The 7,190-nt window shown below is 58.5% G+C and overlaps 1 protein-coding gene across 2 annotated transcripts in view; it reads right to left on the minus strand.

The window, feature by feature from the left end:
* The window catches only part of LMF1 (lipase maturation factor 1), a 77,139-nt gene extending 72,443 nt beyond the window's left edge, over positions 1–4,696 (minus strand). Inside the window, exon 1 of one of the 2 annotated variants that reach the window (XM_055364858.2) lies at positions 4,467–4,696. The gene's annotated coding sequence lies outside the window, so the exon portion shown is untranslated. The remainder of the gene's footprint in view (positions 1–4,466) is intronic. The other variant, XM_055364859.2, reaches the window with a different exon arrangement.
* Between the last annotated feature and the right edge of the window lie 2,494 nt (positions 4,697–7,190).

Genomic DNA, 7,190 nt, shown 5'->3' on the forward strand with positions numbered 1-7,190 from the left:
CTCAGGCCCAGAGGCCTCCAGAGATGGAGCCGAGTCTGAGGGCAGCCTCTCCTTCTCTCATGGCCAACCAAGGGCCGCTCGTGGTGAGGAAGTGGCGGAAGCCGTTCAAGAGCCCTTTCTCACCTTGGAAATGGCCCGTGGAGATGGCTCACAGCTAGCCCATGTCACGTGGGGGGCTCTAAAAGTCACCCAAGTGGGCTTCCCTGTCCTTCCTATGAAGAACACGACCAGACACTGAGACCAGAGACACGCAGGACCACAGTCACTCACGCCCCAGGTGACATGGAAGGGCTCCGCCTCCCGGTTTGAGGGAACCCTCTGGAACCACACTCTACAGGATGCTTCTCCCCCAGGGAGGGGCCGTGCAATTAAATCAACACAGGAATGCAAGAGAAAGGACCCAGAGAGGAGCTGGCTCGGCCTGCCGGTTGCAGCCTGGCAGCTGGGCGAGCTCACGGCAGAGGCCGTGGAGGCTGCCTCTGATTAGGGAATAATTTAATTAAAAGAAACTGCATTCCTGACCCTGGGAGCTGGGAAGGGGAGGGAAGGGCCATCAGCTAAAGCAGGGACAGGAGGGCGAAGCCTGGGGCTGCTTGGTGGAGCCTGGTGCAGCCCAGGCGGAGCTCACCCGGCAATCGCTTCCTGCAGGCAGGCTCTGCTCCAGCACTAATAGGGCTTAATAAAAACTTCCAGATGGGCCAGTAAACCCCTCATTAAGCTGTTTTTAAAGCACGAATTTAAGAGCGGCAAGGGTGAAGGGTCACAGGGAGCATTTAATTCACAATGGCTGGCGGGAGGTGCTGCCGCAATGGAAAACACCCTAGCCCCGTGTCTGGGGCCCCGCACACGCACGGCGACACTTGGCCTGTGCGGGGACAGCCTAGAAAGCAGACCCGAGAGGTGGGGAAGTTTCCCGCTTGGCAAGAGCACAGCAGCAAAACCCAGGAGGCGCCTGGTACGCTTGGAAAGCCTCCGAATGTAGCGACAAACAACCTAATTCCAGCACAACCTGCAACGAAACCTGGGCCGCGGCCCCACACAGGCACCCGACGCTGGGACAGCCCGGCCGTCCCGCCTCCGTGGCTCACACAGGAGCGCCCGTTGCTGCTGAGATTCATTCCTCGCACCCACTACGTGGATGGGCCCCCACAGCCTCCACGTGTTTTCAGCATAACCACAGTCCAATCCCAGTGAGACCCAGGCCACCTGTGTGTTGGCGCTGACACCTGGCCCAGCATGGAGGAAGGCCCCAGGCCAGCTGGCATTGGCCTTCCAGAAGATGAGGATAAACCAATCATTCATCAACGAAGTTTCTTACTCCAAGGACCCCAAATTCCCTCAGGCCCTGGCCTGTCCAACCCTCCCCTGGATGGGACTGTAGTAAGAAACAGAACCCACCTCCTACAAAGGAATATCCTGGGAAGGTGGAGACTTCCAGAACCCTTTCCTGGGTCCTGGGACCCTCACTCCTCTGCATGCCCCCAGCTGACGCCCTCACTTCACTGCCCTGAGGGAGCAGGGGGGCAAAGGCCTCCAGCCCCTCCCCACAGGCAGTCACCATCAACAGCCTGGTCCCCTGCACGAGCCCATCCCCACGCCCCACGGGCCCATCCCACACCCCCACGGGCCCACCCCACGCCCCCACGGGCCCATCCCTACACCCCCATGGGGGCCCAGTGGTGCAAGATGGGGGTAGGATCGCCTGGAGGTAGACACCCGTACACACCCAAGTCCATCAGGCTAAAATCACAGAGAAATTACAGAACGATTTTGGGGGCCTAAAACAATCCAAAGGCCTTGGGAACCTGTTGGTCTTCCTCTGGGACTCTATCTGGGCACAAAGACCCGGCAAAGTGGCCCAGGAGCTGAGCCGGAGGAAGCCCTGCCCTGGTGCCTGTGAACTCTGCCCCCTCCTCACACAAGGCTGCCCCTGGTTCCAGAATGCCTCACCACGAGTGTCTCCTTCCCCTGGTCACATCTCAGCGGCCAGTGGGATCACAATGCTGTCCCATCCCGCGCCTGAAAGCCCAGCCATCCCTCCCAGCTGCCCCAGGCCTGGGAGGGGCCAGAAAGCGTCTCCAGAAGCACTGGGGACCGGCCCTGATCTCAGTCCCAGAGCAACGGCTGTGGCCTTTGCTGTTTCAACCTCACCGAACTCTGCAGACGGGAGCACCTTCCCAGAGCCCGCTCTCCATACAGAACCAGGTGCTAGGCATGGCGCCCCATGGGGGACAGGGACCACGCTGGAGGACAGGGTCCACACTCAGGGGATGGGGCCAAGCTGGGGGTCAGGCCCACACTTGGGGGACGGTGCATTGTCGGGAGGGTGCCGGCAAAGGCGGTCTGGTCCTGGAGGGACAGCAGGCAGCCCCACGGAGCCCTGCCACCCGCTGCTGCAGGTCCTCTCAGGTTCCCGCGTCCTTTCCAATGCGCAAGGGCGGCTGGAGGCTCGAGAGACTGCCAGATCCAGGCTCACTGAATATCAAAAGGTGCACTCGCTGCAGGGCGGCAGGAAGCGGCCACATTCGGGGCTGCGGAATTCATTACCGTCAGGCTCCTTCTTTGAAGTGAATGTTACCAAACTCAGCGGCCCTCAAAGCTCAGCTCTATCTAAACTCCAGCAGAAACACAGACGGCAGAATGGGGTTTAACAAATATTGTGGTTTTCCTGTGTCCTGGAAAGCGCGGCCCTAACGAACGCAGCTTCATCCTGCTCAGCAGTCACGTCCGTCTGTGAACGAGGGCGCACGGCCCTGGGACACAGAGCCCAGGACAGCAGCGGTCGCGTCCGCGTGAACAGGGGCACAGGGCCCTGGAACACAGAGCCCAGGACAGCAGCGGTCGCGTCCGTGTGAACAGGGGCACAGGGCCCTGGGACACAGAGCCCAGGACAGCAGCGGTCGCGTCCGTGTGAACAGGGGCACAGGGCCCTGGGATAGAGCCCAGGACAGCAGCGGTCGCGTCCGTGTGAACAGGGGCACAGGGCCCTGGGACACAGAGCCCAGGACAGCAGCGGTCGCGTCCGTGTGAACAGGGGCACAGGGCCCTGGGACACAGAGCCCAGGACAGCAGCGGTCGCGTCCGTGTGAACAGGGGCACAGGGCCCTGGGACAGAGCCCAGGACAGCAGCAGGCAAGCTCATTGGAGGGGCTCTTACAACAGTAGAGAAATGTGAACAGAGACCCAAAGACCAGCCTGGGCAGCACAGTGGGACCCTGTCTCCACAAAAAGTTAAAAATTAGCTGGCCATGATAGTGCGCCTGTAGTCCCAGCTAATCGGGAGGCTGAGGCGGGAGGATCGCCTGAGCCCGGGAGGTCAAGGAGCTGAGATTGCACCACTGCATTCCAGCCTGGGTGACAGAGCAAGACCCTGCCTTGAAAAGAAAGGAAACGTAAACATTCTGTGGATGGTGTGGTCATCCTGAGAAAAAGGAAGACAGTAGCGACGGGGGCTGTGCAGACTTCCCGGCCAGCGGCCGTTTCACTAAGAGCAGCCGTGTATATTTTCAGGCGGGTCCCGCTCACACCCACAGCATTGTGAGAGCATGTCCCGGGGAGCCCACGCCGAGCCACGAGCCCTCAGAAGGCAGGGTTTGCTGCTGGTGAAATGTTAGGATCTTTGACTGGCAGCCTCTGCAGACTGCTGGGCTGAGAATGGTCTGGGGCCAGGCGCAATGGCTCATGCCTGTAATCCCAGCACTTTCGGAGGCTGAGGCGGGCGGGTTACCTGAGGTCAGGAGTTGGAGACCAGGCTGGCCAACACTGTGAAACCCCATCTCTACTAAAAATACAAAAAATAGCCGGGCGTGGTGGCAGGCGCCTGTAATCCCAGCTACTCGGGAGGCTGAGGCAGGAGAATCACCTGAACCCAGGAGGCGGAGCTTGCAGTGAGCCAAGGTCGCGCCACTGCTCTCCAGCCTGGGCGACAGAGCGAGACTCCATCTCAAAAAAAAAAAAGGTCTGGGGCCGCCCAGTGGGGAAGCCACAGCTACATGCAGCCACGGAGCACGTGAGGTGCAGCCCACGCAACCAAGGACTGGAGCTTTTTATTTCATTTAGTTTTAATTAATTTTAGAAACACATGTGCCCAGTGGCCGGGCTGGGTGGGGGCCCTGGAAGCCTGGCCCACCTAGAGCCGGCTGGCTGCTGCCTCGGGGCACGAACTGCCTGAGGATGCTGCTTTGCGGGCTGCAGGGTCCCAGTGACCGACCCTGCGCCCCGCCCTGAGCCACCTGATCTCCACTAAAGCCCATTGTGCAAAATGAAGACAAGGAATGTCACTGAGATGGACACAGACGCACAGGCGGCTCGGATGAGCTGAGGAACGCACGCACAAACTGCGTTCTCCCAGGCCGTCCCGAACGAGGCCACAGGAAAGGAGCCTCCCCAGAGGTCTCAGATCAGGAGGCCTGACCTTCCAGTGCCTTTGGTCTAGCTGTTCTGAGGCCCAGCACCCGGCGTCATACCTCAGTAACTGGCAGCTCTATGTTCTCCAAGATCAGGGAAGGGAAGACAGTTCAAAGATGCATGGCTGCTCGGAAGGCAGGGAGAGCACTGCCGAAGCTACTACGAGTCTTCTGAATTTCTGCGCGACAGTCCAAAGTGACGTGCTGAGCCGCTGCAGGGTCAGACACAACATGAAACTCAGGCTCACGAGGGCTCTCAGGCGGAAAACATTAACATTAATGAGTCAATGATTCGCTTCTGAATCCCTACAATTACCACCTGCTACCGAAGAATCAGTTAGAATGTGTGACGCTCACCTGAAAACATCCAGGGAGCCGCAAACGCAGAAGACGGACTTCCCTGGGCTGGGAGCGCAAGCGCAGCCCCCGATGGCGGCCACACAGGCTCACGTCCCACCCCCCATGCAGACCCCGTTGCTTTTGCTTCAGCAAGTGGTTGGGGACACGGGAGGCCGGCTCCAGAGTCGCCCGGCTCCTCGACTGCCTCTGCCGCTCCAGCACTGCCTCTGGGAGTCCACTTCCCCAGGCGCTTCCCCCGCACCCTACTTAGAGTAGAGCCTGTGTTCCGCAGGAGGCCTCACAGGCGAGGGCACGGGGAGGGTGGGCTCCAGGCCCTCTCATCCTCAGCGATGGGTCCTGTGGCCCCGGTGCTGAGACAGGGCAGCACCGTGGCCTCGCAGGCCCATCTCTCATAGGGAACGCACAAGCTTCAGCCGCTGCCCCCCGAGCCTGCCCTGGCCCGCCCGCTCACAGCCCCCGCAGTGCTGACCCTCTGACCCGCGCACTGGGCTCTTGCCTCACGGACTCGATTTTGCGATCACTGCTCAGAGTTCACAACATCAGACAGCAGGGACTTCTCCCGCTAGACACAGGTGTCAGGACCTAAAGCTTTCCCTCCTTATAAGAACTGGGAAAAAATAATACTGTTGTAATTGTACGATTTTAATTTAAAAAATTTTTTTTGTGGTGATAGGGTCTTGCTATGTTGCCCAGGCTGGTCTGGAATTCCTGGGCTCAAGAGGTCCTGCTTCAGCCCCCAAACTGCTAAGATTATAGGCATGAGCCACTGCACCCAGCCTGTTGTAATTTTAAATAAATAAAATTTACTAAGAAAAGATTTGTTTATCTAAATGTTGAAGAATGTAGTTTTCTCTGTGGGCATTTTGATACTGAATGTATCCTGGCGCACTCTGGGGGAGGCCAGGGGACTCAGGCCGCCGCACACGCTTCCTCACGTCTACTCGCTCCCACATGCATGAGCACTCTGCTCCCTTGATGCAGCCACAGGACTGGCAGGCAAAAAACCAGCTGGTTCCAACCAGGCTGTGTCAGATTTGCAAACAGAAAAGGAATTCCTGAAATAATTCCTTGCTTCTTGCTTTAAGAAAAACATGGAAACAATGAACAGATGCAAGCATGCAGAGCCGCACGCCCTGACGGTGCACCCCGAGCCAGGTGGCACCCAGCAGCCAGGAAACCCATGAGTGACAGTGGCCAAGGTGGCCTGGTCGTCTGCAATTACAGGAACCTGCCTTTCAAGGTGATTAAAATCAGGAATAAGGTTCCTTTGTATTTACGTTTTAACAGATTCTGATGTTCTTCCTTTCTTTGATTCGATCCAGATTTCCAGCATCACTGGTACTCAATATTGAAGGAATGAAAATACGTGAGGAATAAAAGAATGAAGAAAGTGACCTCTACCGCAAGGACACAGGCCCTGAAGGCTGAGACTGTGAAGGGGGCAGGCAAAGATCCACGCCCAGACAGGCCACCCCTGCTCTCCTGGGAAAGGGGCTGAGAGCCAGAGAGGTCGGGGCAGAGAGAGCCTGAGTGCGAGGCCCAGGCCAGGGCCTTTACCAGCAAAGATGGGCCCCTCTGCCTGCGCCCTGAGGTCACGGAGAAAGGCAGGGGTGGGGTATGGTCATCCTTCCCAAGGTCCTGGAGTCATGTCTGCTTACCAAGCCACCGTGTGTCCCATGACATTCTGGAGGCCTCCGGGCCCAATGGAGGTCACATCCACTGTCCTCCCGGCCCTGTCCTGTCCACTGGGTGGCTGCCCTCTTCCCACCCTCTAGTATTGACTGCGTTGTGTGGGATGGGGAAGACCTCCGGTCCCCTCCACCAAACAAAGCACGAGCCAAAGCGCCCGCCAGCGTGAGTGCCGTGAGCACCGTGAACCTCCTCTATGCCGAGGGGCACACAGCCTTGAGTGTCCACGAGGGATGGGCCTGTGGGTGCTTTCCCTCTGCCCCAGGGAAGTGGTGGTGATCACACCTGTGAGATGCCCACAATCACGCGTGCGGCCACCCATCTCTAGGTGCCCGGGGCCTGGAAGCCCAGGAGCTCCCACATCCAGGGAGGAGGCACGGATCAGATCACAAGCGCCCACCACTGCCAACCGTGCATACTGGGAAGGCTGATGGCAGAGGCTAAGGAACGGGAGAGGCCAGGAAAAGTGCGTGAAGATACATACCAAACACACAACGCTCAACTCTCGCAGAGCTTTCTCTAAATGCATCTCACTTACCGAAAGAGTACCTGAAAAACAAAAGAAGAAACGAGTATTAACACTTTGGCTTGTTTCAACCAAAAACCCACTGTTTCCCCACTGAGTGAAGCCCACCCTGGCACCCAGCACGGCGTGGGGTCAGGGAAGCCCTGCGAGGAGGACCTGCCCGCTGGGCATTAGGGGAACAGGAGCCCCTCCCCACGGCTCACACACAG

Source organism: Gorilla gorilla, chromosome 18, assembly GCF_029281585.2.
Source record: "Gorilla gorilla gorilla isolate KB3781 chromosome 18, NHGRI_mGorGor1-v2.1_pri, whole genome shotgun sequence".
Taxonomy (NCBI): Eukaryota; Metazoa; Chordata; class Mammalia; order Primates; family Hominidae; genus Gorilla; species Gorilla gorilla.